Genomic DNA, 12,954 nt, shown 5'->3' with positions numbered 1-12,954 from the left:
AATTAGATTGGAATATGTGAGCACTAAAGAGCATATTATAGATATATTCACTAAGCCTCTTCCCAAAGAGACTTTTGAATATTTGCGAGGTATGCTTGGGGTTAAGCCCCTTCCTACATTAGAGTAGACGATGCAAGAGTGCATCAGTTCAGAGTAATAGAACACCATTGTTTGTCTAGATCAAATGTTGATGCTTACTGTATGGGAGAGTATCTATGATGAATAGATTCATCTAGGACTCTTATTGGATGTTGTTTGGAATAGTGTCTTTTGACACTTGAGCTAAGTAAATATAAGTTATTGCAAAGTTTTATGCAGAGATGTTGGTTGTTGAAACCTTTGACACTGATGTTAACATGGGAGAATATTGCATGAAAAACATTATGTTGAGGAAGATGTTTGGCATAATCACAACATGAAATGATAGTTTTGTATAGATCACATTGAGGTATATCAATGGTGAGAATGACTAAAGAAGAGGATTTGAAAAGATGTTTAATAGTCTTTTGTTGCTATTCTTGGAACTAGATATTTTTTCATCTATGTTGCCATCAATGCCAAAGGGGGAGACTATTGGAATATTGGGGAGATTATTAAAAGATTATTTGAAAGCATGAATTCTAATGATATTCCTATGGGGTAGTACTACTATGATGATATGTTACATTCATGACTGAGTTTGTCATAGATGTCAATGTAGCAATTTTTTGTGGTATATGATAGAAGAACAATAGAAAGATCAAGTTAGTATAGATGGTTATTTGAGTATTCTAATTATCTTAGGTTATGGGAGATACTTCTATGTATCTAGTATATATAGTTAATGTTAGAAGAAGAAAGTATAAGTCAAGGAGAAGTTATGAAAGTTTTGGTGATGTCTATTCAGAGATAGAGTTTACAGAGGCATGTTCTAGTAAACTTGTTATATCTCTTATTAGAGTTGTTATTTTGAGGATCAAGGTTGAGGACATGGAGAAGACATGTTGGTGATGATGTGGCTAAGTTTTCTCATTATAATATTGCATGTATGAAAAGTTATTCAAGTTGCAAGGAAAAAGATTTATGTTATCGCTAAGTTGTAGAGATTGGGGCTCATGAGAATTGTTGAAGAAAAAATGGACGTCATGACTAGAGAATGGAGCAGAAAGGAGCCGACGGGTGAACTGGAGAAGTTGAAGAATATGGGAAAAGTCTAGAAAAAACTAGAAAAGGGCGGAGTTGCAAATTTTTTCAAGAAACTCCATGGTTTTGACCCTGAGGTCACCAACAACATGGTGAATTCGTGGAACAATGGCAAGGTTAAGGTGAACAGGGTTTCTTTCCAAATCACAAAGGAGGTGGTTGTAGAGGTCACTAGTATCCTTATGGAGGGTTTCAAATTCTACAGGGACAAGAAACTTTCGTCCAATGCAGTCAAGGAGTTCATGAAAAATTTTGCAGACATGAACAAGCTAGAAAAGAAAGAGTCTTTCTATGTGACAGAGACTATAAAGAAGTTTTGGAGGTATGTTTTATATGCCCTCATTGATTATGTTACCTTGGACCCTAGGTTTGATTGGGTCAGAACTCACCATTTTGTGATTTTAAATCATTTTTGTCATAAGAAAAGAATTTCCATTCCCTTTTACCTTCTCACTTCTATGAACAAGGAAATCTCTAGTTTCAAGAAGAAAGCCACTGTTAACCCTATTTTGCATGAGGGATTATTGCTCCTCATCCATGAGCATTTAAAAGCTCATTCTATATGCAAGAACCCTCCTCATGTTGAGGATGTTGACGAAGGAAGCTCCAACTCTTCTTTTGACTCTGATGACATTGAGAGCATTAGCTCGGAGGAGGAGAATGTTTCCTTAGGAAAGAAGAAAAAAGGTCAAGCCAAGAAACTATCCACTGCTACAACTCCTAGCAGGAAAAGCCCTAGGGATCATGACCAAGCTCAAGCAAAAGAGGGTTATGTTGAGGAGGAGGAGGAAATGGATATGAAAGATTTTGACAAAGTGTCGGAGGAGGAGGTGGAAGAGGAGAAACTTGGGAAAAAATGGAAGAGGGAGGTTGTGAGAGTTGAGGAGACTAGAAATCAAAGGATGGATGCTATTCCTCTTCCCCTATCCCTTGTCCAGTCTCAGCCTCCTTTGGAGGAAAAAGTGAATGTCATCACTGGTGAGAACAAGGGGGAAGTGCAGGTCAAAAATAGGATCAAGACTTGGAAAAATTTCAATGTGAGGACTGCTACTATGGGGATTTTTAGGGAAGATATGAACCCTCAGATTCCTGGTGGACAACTTGGAGTAGTCTAGGCTCAATGAGCTCATAGACCCAGCTATCCTGGCCATCTCGGACAATGCAAGGGAGACTGGAATGAACCTTCTAAATAATGCTCATAGTAGTATGATTGACAACTTCCGATCAATCAAATGACTCTTCCATGAGCTAGAGGAAGTTAGAGAAAGGGTATCCTAGATGGAAAGTATTAAGAATAAGATAGGTAATGACAGCCAAGACGAATAGGAAAACAAAGAAAGCTTAAATGAAAGGAGATTAAGAAATCTTGAAAACTACAACCACAACCTGGCAAGTCAGATGATTTCTCTCCTGAGTTCGATGAATGACAACATCCAATCCCTTGTTGGTAAACTTAAGGATAGGGACTTGCTGGTGGAGGAGGGAGGATAGAATAGGGATAAGGCTAGGTCGAATGATGACAAGGCCACAATCAGTACTCTCACCAGTATGGATCAGGGCATGGAGAAGGTCTAGGATCAAATGGAAAAGGAGCAGCAAAAGATAATCGAGGCAGCTCAGACTATGTAGGAAATGGAGAAGATAATTGAAGACTAGTTTTCTTGTCTTTTGTCTTTTTGTCTTCTTGGCTTTTGGATTTTCGACAAGCTTTCTGTAGTTTTTTTTAGTTTTTTTATTTTTTGGCCTTTCTGTGGGCCTTTGTTTTGGGCTGGGCCTTTGGGTTTTTTTTCAGTTGTTGGACCTCTGTTTTGGCTGGACTTCTTTGGCTTACTATCAACCTTGTTTTTGTAAAACTTATGGGTTTCAGGATCCCTTAAAACCTATTTTTCTTATCAAAAATAGCCAACTTAGGGAATTTTTTTATGGACTCAATATAAAGGAAGGAAATTTTCCTTTATCATGATATGTGTGAATGTATCAGATGGTATTTTTTAGTGAATGATGATAAGCAGCAAAGAGTAAGGAATGTGAAGTTGAGCAAAGAAGTGTGGAAGTGAAGGAAACTTCATTGCCAAGGTTTTGTTGAGTGATCTGAGATTTGATATTTGGATCTAAGGTTTGTGTCCTAGTCTACAATGTCTAACAATGATTGGTTTGGTTGACAGAACAAAGGAAAGGACAAGATAACAATAAATTGCATGTTTGAGCATTGAGCTCTTCTTGTAGTTGAAATTGCATGTTTGGCCAGTGGACTCTTCTTGCATACATTATACTACAACTCCTAACAGGGTTGGAATCTCCTAATAGGTATTCAAAGTCTCCTAATAGGGAATCATTGTATTAAATGTTGTAATAGACTCCTAATAGGGTCCATCCTCTAAAAATTCATATTTATATTAATACATCATCTTGTGGGCATCATTCCCACCAATGTTCCCTCTGATGAAGGGTTTCCCTAGTCAACATATGTGGTATATTTGTCTATGTGCATTTTATTATGGCTGTTGTTTACTTTGGTTGAATGGTTAAGTTAAAAAACATAAATGTTTTAATTGTTGGATAACTTATTCACACACTCCCCCCCTCCCAACCCCGCCTCTCAATTATCTTGGTGGACTATTGTTTCTAATAAGATTGTGATAAGTGAATAAGCCTATTATCAGTGAAAACATTAGAGAAATGAACAATATACATAGCACCTTCATAGTGATTGATGTGGAAGAGAAATCATGAGATGTGATCATGCTTACAATACATACATAATTAACCCATTTCATATTCATGACCATACCCAAGTTGGTTGATTGGTACAAGAAAATAAAATTATTCCAGATGTGAAGCAAAGGAAAATCACTTGAGGAAAATTACAATATTTTATATTTTTGAATGGTGTAACATGTATGGTTCTATTAGATAATGTGATGTTAAACAGTGAATTTTATGAGATTATGGGTTGATATCAGTTGGATTTTTGGATCAATATAAGGAAATATTAAAGTGGTGCATTGGGAAAGGTAGTATATTTTTACTATCTTAAGTGATGAATAGGAAAGATTTTTTTTTTAAAATGATGTGACCAAGGTAAATCATCTTGAGACATCGAGATATGTGAAATAATTATGGAGAATGAGAAGGAAGGTTAAGGTTTGAATGAATGATGAAGATTAAGATGCAGAACTTGTGCCTAACCAAGTAGTTCTTAAAGAAGGTTTGTAATAAGGAAAAGATATATTGAATAGAAAATATTGTGAAGTGTATGATAGTTTTGATCAAAACATAGAGAAGATGAGAGAAGAGAAATGGTTTAGAAGATAAGATCTAATAAGAAAGAAGTGTGATATTTAGTTCAATTATATGGTTGTTTTCTAATAGTTACAATAGGAAAATCCCTTAATCAAGTGAATCCTAATAGGTTATGGTTGTAAATTACTTAACTAGTTAAGTTGCTAAAAGATTATTTGAAGTCCTCTAACAAGGTAGATATTGAAAAGTGATGTAGGAACATCCAGAGGTATAAGGGCAATCCTGTGTCACCCAAAAAAATGTACTTAGACTTAGTTTCTATTTTATGTCTTTGCATTTTTGGATACCCATTTGGCTCAAATAAAGGTTCCAACTCTCATAGTTCAGCTATCAGTGCATTTAAAAATCCCGAAAAAATAGGAGCATGCAATTTGACCATCATTTTGGTGACCTAGAAGGTGTGACTTGGCCAGATGAATGTAATCGAGATTTAGAGCATTCCAGAAAAAGAATCAGGTCAAAAGGCCCCACGGTTTGAAAGTTATTGCAATTTTTCGGGTTTTGGAGACCCCCTAAGAATGCTTCAAAATCAGGATTGGGGCATTAAATGAACTCAAAAAGGGTTGAAAAATGGGGGACGAGCGAAGCTGGTCCATAGGGCTATAGAGCGCTTTGAGAGCTTTCCAAAAATGTAAACGGTTCGTCAATCGGAGTTACGGTTCAAAAGTTATGCCTCCTGGAAGTTCAGCTACCGTTTCTGGATTCTTCTAGAATTGCACCGACTTCTAACGCAGCTTCCGGAACCTTCTATTTTGTCGGTGGATGCCTACTAGCACTTTCTAGAATGTACTCCTAGTTCTTAACCCTCCGGGGTCTATTTAAGGAGATTTCTGGCATTGTAAAAGGCAGTTCGGGGTGGAGTTTGAGAGGAGGTGCTATAAGAAGAAATATTCTCCAGATTTATGCTATTGTAAGCCCGCAGGGCATGTTTTGAGTTTATTTTCTCTGCACTGTTTGTACCAGCTTATTTTCTCAGTTAATATAATTTCCCCTTTCCTATTGTGTCTATTCTGGTTGTTGGGTTGTGTCCCCATCAAAAAGTCTTTTTTACTTCAAGATACAAATCACTCCTAACAAGGTTAACCCTCATAAAGGTTAATTATATACTCCTAATAGGAGAACTCATTTATTTTAGTACTAAGCTTGTGGTAATCAACCCCACTATGGTTTTCACCCTCTAAAAAGGATTTTTGCATGCTTCCAAAATTATTGTGTTATCTATGATGGTTGTGTGGTGGTTTACTATTATTAGCATTAGTTATATGCTATATTGTGTGGAGGTTAATATTTCAATTTAGAAGATTGATGGTTGAATTTTTATATTACATATTTTTATGAATTCACCCATCCCCCCTCTTAGCACCTTACAAATATAATAGATTTCTTCAAATCATGTTTTATCTTTGTGGATTCTCTCCTTTTGTTTTGGGTTTCTTTCTTGTTTGCAAGTTCTCCTTATGCTTTGGTTTCATTTGTTATCAATTTGGTCTATTTAGTTTTCACCCATCTATAAGTTGAGGGAATTTTTGTGGATGGATCTTTAGTTTATATTCTAATAGAATCATATAGTCCTTCTATATCACCACAAAACTTATGTTTAAATATTTTCTAAAGTTGTCCTTATTTTCCTTTCAATAATCATATTCTTTTGTAACTTATGAATATTTCCAAAGGCTTATTTATATATACCAAATACATTTTCCTTTGTATCTAAAGGTTTGGACATTAATTCATCTCCATATTTCTTAAAACATCACTATCTACTTCATAACCCATAGGTGGAACCCAATGTGCTATAGGTTTAACTACATGTATAATGCATGTATCTGTATTGACAAGAAATAAAATGTCATCTTTATACTTTCTACTACATTTATAGGGGCCCTTTCACATTTATGTATCTTAGTTTGGAAATATTTGAAATAACCCCACATAACATAAGTAAATTTTCCACCTAATTCCTTTATGAATTTACCTATCTAAGTCATTACCGATTTGTTCTTTGACCATCTAATTTTACCTCTACCAAAAAAGAAATTACAGATATAGAAAAATATGAATACTAGTATGGCTCTATACTTGAGTGATGTTTTCTTGTCTCTATTTATTCTCTCTATTTTTACCAAAAGTTGACCCATGATCATGTCACACATATCATGCACCACATTCTCTTTGATAATATGATTCAAGAAACATGTCTAATATTGTTGGGAACATTGTTGGTCTAAATTGACTAACATTCCCAATATCCTATAGCCATAGATAAAATTTAACTTTCTTGTCTTTAATATCATCAATTTTTATTTCTTTTCCATTGTACCTAAAGTTTGTTAGATTGGTAACCAAAGTTATTTTTACAATTGTGAATGTGTATTCTTGCCCTTGTGCTTAGAAACCTATAACTCTATGAATTGTTATTTTTAAAATTATTTTTGGTTTTTATACCTACACACATTGATCATAGACTCTACTCAACACATAAAAAATACAATCAAGATGGAAATCAGTAAGAATGTCCACCGTATATGTCAAAACTTTAGCCTCAAGATGTGTGTACTCATATTTTAACATTCCATCTATACACATATCATCATATTCTTCCTTGATTTCATCTATGCCTAGAGCTTTAATACTATAATAGATATGGGACTAAATGTCATCAATCAACATTACTTTTGGAGGGATAATGGATTGATGTATAGAGCATAGCCAAAAGAGTGCTATGGGCTTCTTTTATTTTGGCCTCCAACTTGCAACTCTTCACTCCAACCCTTTCATACACCTTCTCCAAAGGATATAATATCCTCCAACTTGTTTTGCATGCCCTACACAACCCTAAAAACTCCTAGGGTATAGATCAAGTTTGATGCAACTTTATGATTTAGGGACAATTTCCCTAAACTATGCCAAAACATGGAAATCCACCTTATAAACTTTACTACCTCAATCCAATGATTGGAATACTTTACTTAGGGATAATACATGTAGATGAACCAAAAAAAAATTTACAAGACACCTACAACAACCCTAACCAAAATTAGGCTAGTAGCTCCAATTAGGTCACCCTAAAAGGAAAAGTGGGCACAACTCTATAAACTTCCAAGTGACTAGGGAAAAAAAATCATAGTTTAGGATACCCTTTTTCATATTCTATGAGATTCAAAATTACTAGAATTCAAATCTACTTCAGCACCCCTTAACCCTCACAATGTACATAGACCTAATAGGCATAATTAAGCTCAATTTACAAAGAATGACCTAAATAATGGGTATATAGAATTGATATAACAACTCAAAGAGGTCCAAAAAACTTCAAATATCTCTAATCCACTTATTACCTATTCACTTCTCCCTTATGGCTTTATTTCTCACACAAAATCCACTTTTAAAGCCTTAATACATAGAGATATTTAATGATCTATGGTAAAAATAGAAAACCAATACTTCTTGTCTAGGGATTTTGGAATATTAAAATACATGTTCCTAAATTTTATTTACCAAGTGGCTATAAAAATTCACTAGTGGAATTACAAGTTAGGCCTCCATCTTTGTAAAACCCAAATTATTTGAGGGTTTCAAACCAACCAATACAAAAATCAATGTAACTTCCTTCAAATGACAATAATTGAGATGAGAAAAAATTCATGTGAAATGTAACTCAATACTCTATATTACCATGCCAATTAATTTTATGTGTCAATTTGTATAGGTCCATAGAGCTTAAAAAAAAGAGCAAAATAGACAAGAATTAGTGTTGTTTTATTCATTCACCATGAAATTGTCACAATCTCCCACCTTTGACCCCATGAATGGGTTCAATATGAGTATTTAGACTCTTCTCAATGATTAAAACCAACTTTATAAATGTAATGACTATTTGGGATGAAGTTACAACATACTGAGCAACTTTTCAAAAAGTTGCTTGACAATAATTTTTGCAAAACATGACAATTTTTTTGCAATTTTAATCCTAACACCCATTTATTGACTCAAACATCTTGAGGGACCTTTATAAGTTCATTATTGATAATAATAATTATTAAAAAAAGAAAAAACATAAAGACACCAATGACCACCTACTTGAAGGTTTTATTGGTCTAATGAGACCTAAGGTTTATAAAATACATTTCAGCTCTTAGCCTTACAAATTAGACCAATTAACTTCTTGAGGTTGATCCAAAGGATCCAACCCTTTGTTACAAGTCATTTAACTAGTGAGATTCCAAATTAAATTTGGTTCCTTGCACCATGAATAATGCACCTAACATGTCAAATTTAACCTCTTTGGTTGGATAGAGTTTGAGAATGGGTCGAGGCATCTCAAAATTACTAACTAAAGCAAGACTATTGATATTATTTTATATTGTAATAATTTAAATAGTACACAAATGTAGAAACAAACTAATTTGATAAATAGTAATACATCACTTAGGTTTCAAAAAATCTTGATAACAATTATGTTCAATGATCTCAATTTATTTACAAAAATCACTTTATAAATATAACGATAGCTCTCGAGTTATTAGATGAAAGTAAAGGTGCAAAATGAAATAACTTTCCCTTATTTATCATTGAGAAATATAAACTATTCTCTTAAATGGTTAAATTTTACCTTTACCAATAGTAGGAATACTTCTTTGTCACCAATTAAGAAATATTCATCAGTTGATATGCATCAATGATTATGACTAGCATAAAATAGATGTATACTATTAATTATTCAGAGAAGTCATTAAATAATCACTAAAATTTTTCCAAGTCTTCAAAAAAACCAAAATTATATAAACTTATACCATAATGTGCTCTTGACAATAGGGGATTTGTGAGTCACTTTTCTTTAAGTGCTCCCCTTAAGAAAATATTGTTCTTAGGTTGAAGATCAATCCTCCTCACTAGAGGATGGAGACTTTCTTTTATATGACCTAACCTATTCCTATTATTCTTCTTTCTTCTCCCAAGTCTTCTTCATTTCACTTCTGACTTCATCAACATTCAAAATTTTCTTTTCTTTTCTATCCTCTATCTATTTAGGATTTTTTTTTGGATTTGCAATCTTTAGCAAGGTGATCGACCTTACACTAGAAACAAGATATTGACATCAAAACTTTATAATTTCCTCTTTAGTTTCTCAAAATAAAATTTACTACTATAGGTCCTTAGTTAAAATATATTGAGCATGTAATATTGAATTATCACTCTCTTCTATAAGATTTTAACACATAGCAACATTCACTTAATATATGCATTCTCTTTCTTTGTATTCATATTTATTGCATGTAATGTGGTAACCATTAAAACTACCATTATTCAATCTTCTTCTAGGTCTAGATATACACTCATAAGTAGTATGACCATATTCTTGACAATTATAGAAAATACCTTCAAATTAATAAGATTCATTCACTATTTATCTCCTACAAACATTTTTTGTATGATTGGGAATATTACCAAGATTAGTTATGATTTTGTTTTGAGCATTTTGTTTCTTCTTTGGTTCATATTTTGATGACTTACTAATCACAAATATTTCTTATCCTATGTAACTAATATTAGTTATGTTGTTGTGTCTTCTTTGACCATTCAATTATTCATCTAGGATTTAAAATCTTTCAATATATTACTTCATCTTTTCATTTTCATTTTTTTCTATTTGTAATTTCTTATTCAAATTGTCATTCTTCTTTTTAAATATTTTATTTTCAGTTATGATTTATTGGTTCTCTACAATTTTTGCATGAAGGTGCTCATTCATGATAGCATTCTCTTAAGATATACTATAATTTTTTTCTTCCTCTTCCTTCAATGCAACCTTGAAAATTTTCTTGGTATATTCTACAAGTTTCCTTTCTTCCCCAACTATTATTTTTCTTGCAATTCTTTACAAATCCTAATAAAATAACTTTCAAGCTCTCTCTTTTATATTTGCAACTTTTTCTTTTAGTTTCTAGTTCTTTTCCATCATTTCTATGATTTCTTCCTCAAATTCATTGAGCTTCAAATAGCTAATTAATGTATAGATGGATTTCATTTATCTTTTCTATGAGTTTTCTTCTTATCTAAATTGATTTCCTTGGGTTTTCCTATGAGTAATTTATTTTATTTTTCTCCATTTCAATTTTCTTATCATACCTATAAATCCCAATGAGTCTATATCTTCTCCTCAATTTTTTAGCCTTATCACCAAGAGGACCAACCATATGATACCAATTTTTAGGATTCTTAAGTACTAGGTGTGGGGCATAAATCATTACAAATTGGTAATTTACAAATTCAACCACCAATCTAGAAAATTTTAATTTCAACTTCCAAATAGAAAAGAATGTGATTGATGTGAGAAAATAAAAGAAAACAAGATCAAACATCCACAAAACCATCACACATAAAAAAGAAAAGTTTGTATTGTAGAAACTCTTGTTAGAGAGTAAAACTACAATGAGGATAACACCCAAAAGATCATTTTTTTAGTAAATGAGTTTCCATGTCACAAGACACAACAACCCTTTCTAAAAGTTCACCTTATTAGCAGTGATTTGAATTTGTTATAAGTAAGAACATATTTACCAAGGCATATCTTGAAAGAGGATTTTAAAATCCTTTCTAAGAGTTCATGCACTTTAGGGATTTACAAATAATATGTTAGAAAGTAAAGTCCATCAAGAAAACTAAGAGTGTGGGGTGAATCAATTATCCAACTTCTAAACATTTATCAACCTTATTTTTGGTGAATAGATTGTTTTCCCCTTTTTAAAGTTAAATAAATTGCTCTACACCAAGGATGGAAAACCAATAAATCTCACAACAATTGGGTAAACATTTCAACTGTTTCCTTCTGAATTCTAAGAGGTGCAACTCCTTGTAATAGATTATCAATGAATTTATATCTAAAGAAGAATAAACACACACACACACACACACACACACACACACACACACACACACACATATGCACTTTTACCAAAAAGTGCCTAAGGATCTCTCATGCAATCTTGGGTATAGAGGTGAAATCTACACTTTTCAGATATATAAAGTGACTAAGAAACACAAAGTTCTCCCAGTGTTGAATAGAACTTCAAGAAAAACTAAAATATTCTAAATTCATAAAATGAAGTAAGAACTAAAAGCATATGAACAAAAATTTAAAATAGTAATTAATGTCATGAATAATTGACACAATGGCTCAAAATTAATTGCCACATCAAAGTTCAAACTCAAAGTCTTGAACTATAATATGTATTGGTGGATATATAAATGTAACTTCCAAGCCCAAAGTCTTAAAAACAACATTCACATTATCATCCTTACTTTCCACTGATTACCATCCAAAAGACAAAATGTAATATTGTTATTAATACTATCTTATCAGTATGTAATAGCTAATATTTCATCATTTTTATGCCCCAACATATATAGTTCTAGAATTTGATAGGCCTATTAGCATGAATGTTGATGCTATGAGGGAGTATGCAAAATAATGTTATGACTGTATCTGTCATTGATGACAACATAGTAAGATTGATAGAGGAGAAGACTGAAATCTATGTATTAAGGACACTACATTATGTATCTACCCATGTGTAGCTAAAAAAATGTACTAAAACATGTATTTGACATGTGGTAAAGTGCACAGAACCTGAATTGATAGAATATGGAAGATATTAATGATTTACTGAGATTCATAGGGAAACAGAGCATTGGGAAAATAGTCTCTATTATATGATCAATATAACACATTTTGTTTGAAATAAAGGGTTATGTAGTTAACTAAAGGGAGTACACTAACCACTGATGATGTTACAAGTGTGTAGGTATGAAATTCACACATGTGAAAGTTTGTGTATAACTAGAGTCGACATCTTTAACTAAATATGTAATTTATTCATGGAGCCAACTCAAATTAATGTTCAGTGTGTAGTGCCAACTCAAAAGGGTTAATAATTGAGTATGGTATAAAGGAAATATGTTTTCCAAGTTATAGACATCATGATTTGGATCAAGAAGTAGAGAAGACTTATGAATTGTGAAGTAAAAAAGTAGAGTAATCTGCTAATGTGTGTAAGTGACCTTAAGGGTTACTAATGAGTTCTAGATTTTTTTTCATGGTTTGAAGGTGAAGGAGTCTAACATACTAGATAGAGAAAGAGAAAAGAGATTGTTCACATCTATTGTTCTGAAAGGAATAGTATTGAGATCAATTGGACAATGGGTTTTTTGATCTGATCCTATAGCTATTTAGATAGTGGGTTGAATTGCCTTCTTCAACTCTTGATAGGGTTGGAATCTCCTAATAGGGATTCAATGTCTCCAAATAGGGACTCTTTGTACTAAGCTTTTTAACAAACTCCTAATAGGGTCTATCCTCTAACAAGGAACATTTAGATTAGTACATTATTCTATGGGTGTCATTGCCATTGGGGTTTTCCCTCTGATCAACGGTTTCCCTAGTCAACATATCTAGTGTATGTGTGTATG

Source organism: Cupressus sempervirens, chromosome 2 (assembly GCF_028749045.1).
Source record: "Cupressus sempervirens isolate cs-2001-9-10 chromosome 2, ASM2874904v1, whole genome shotgun sequence".
NCBI classification, from domain to species: domain Eukaryota; kingdom Viridiplantae; phylum Streptophyta; class Pinopsida; order Cupressales; family Cupressaceae; genus Cupressus; species Cupressus sempervirens.
Note: the sequence above shows the minus strand (reverse complement) of the source record.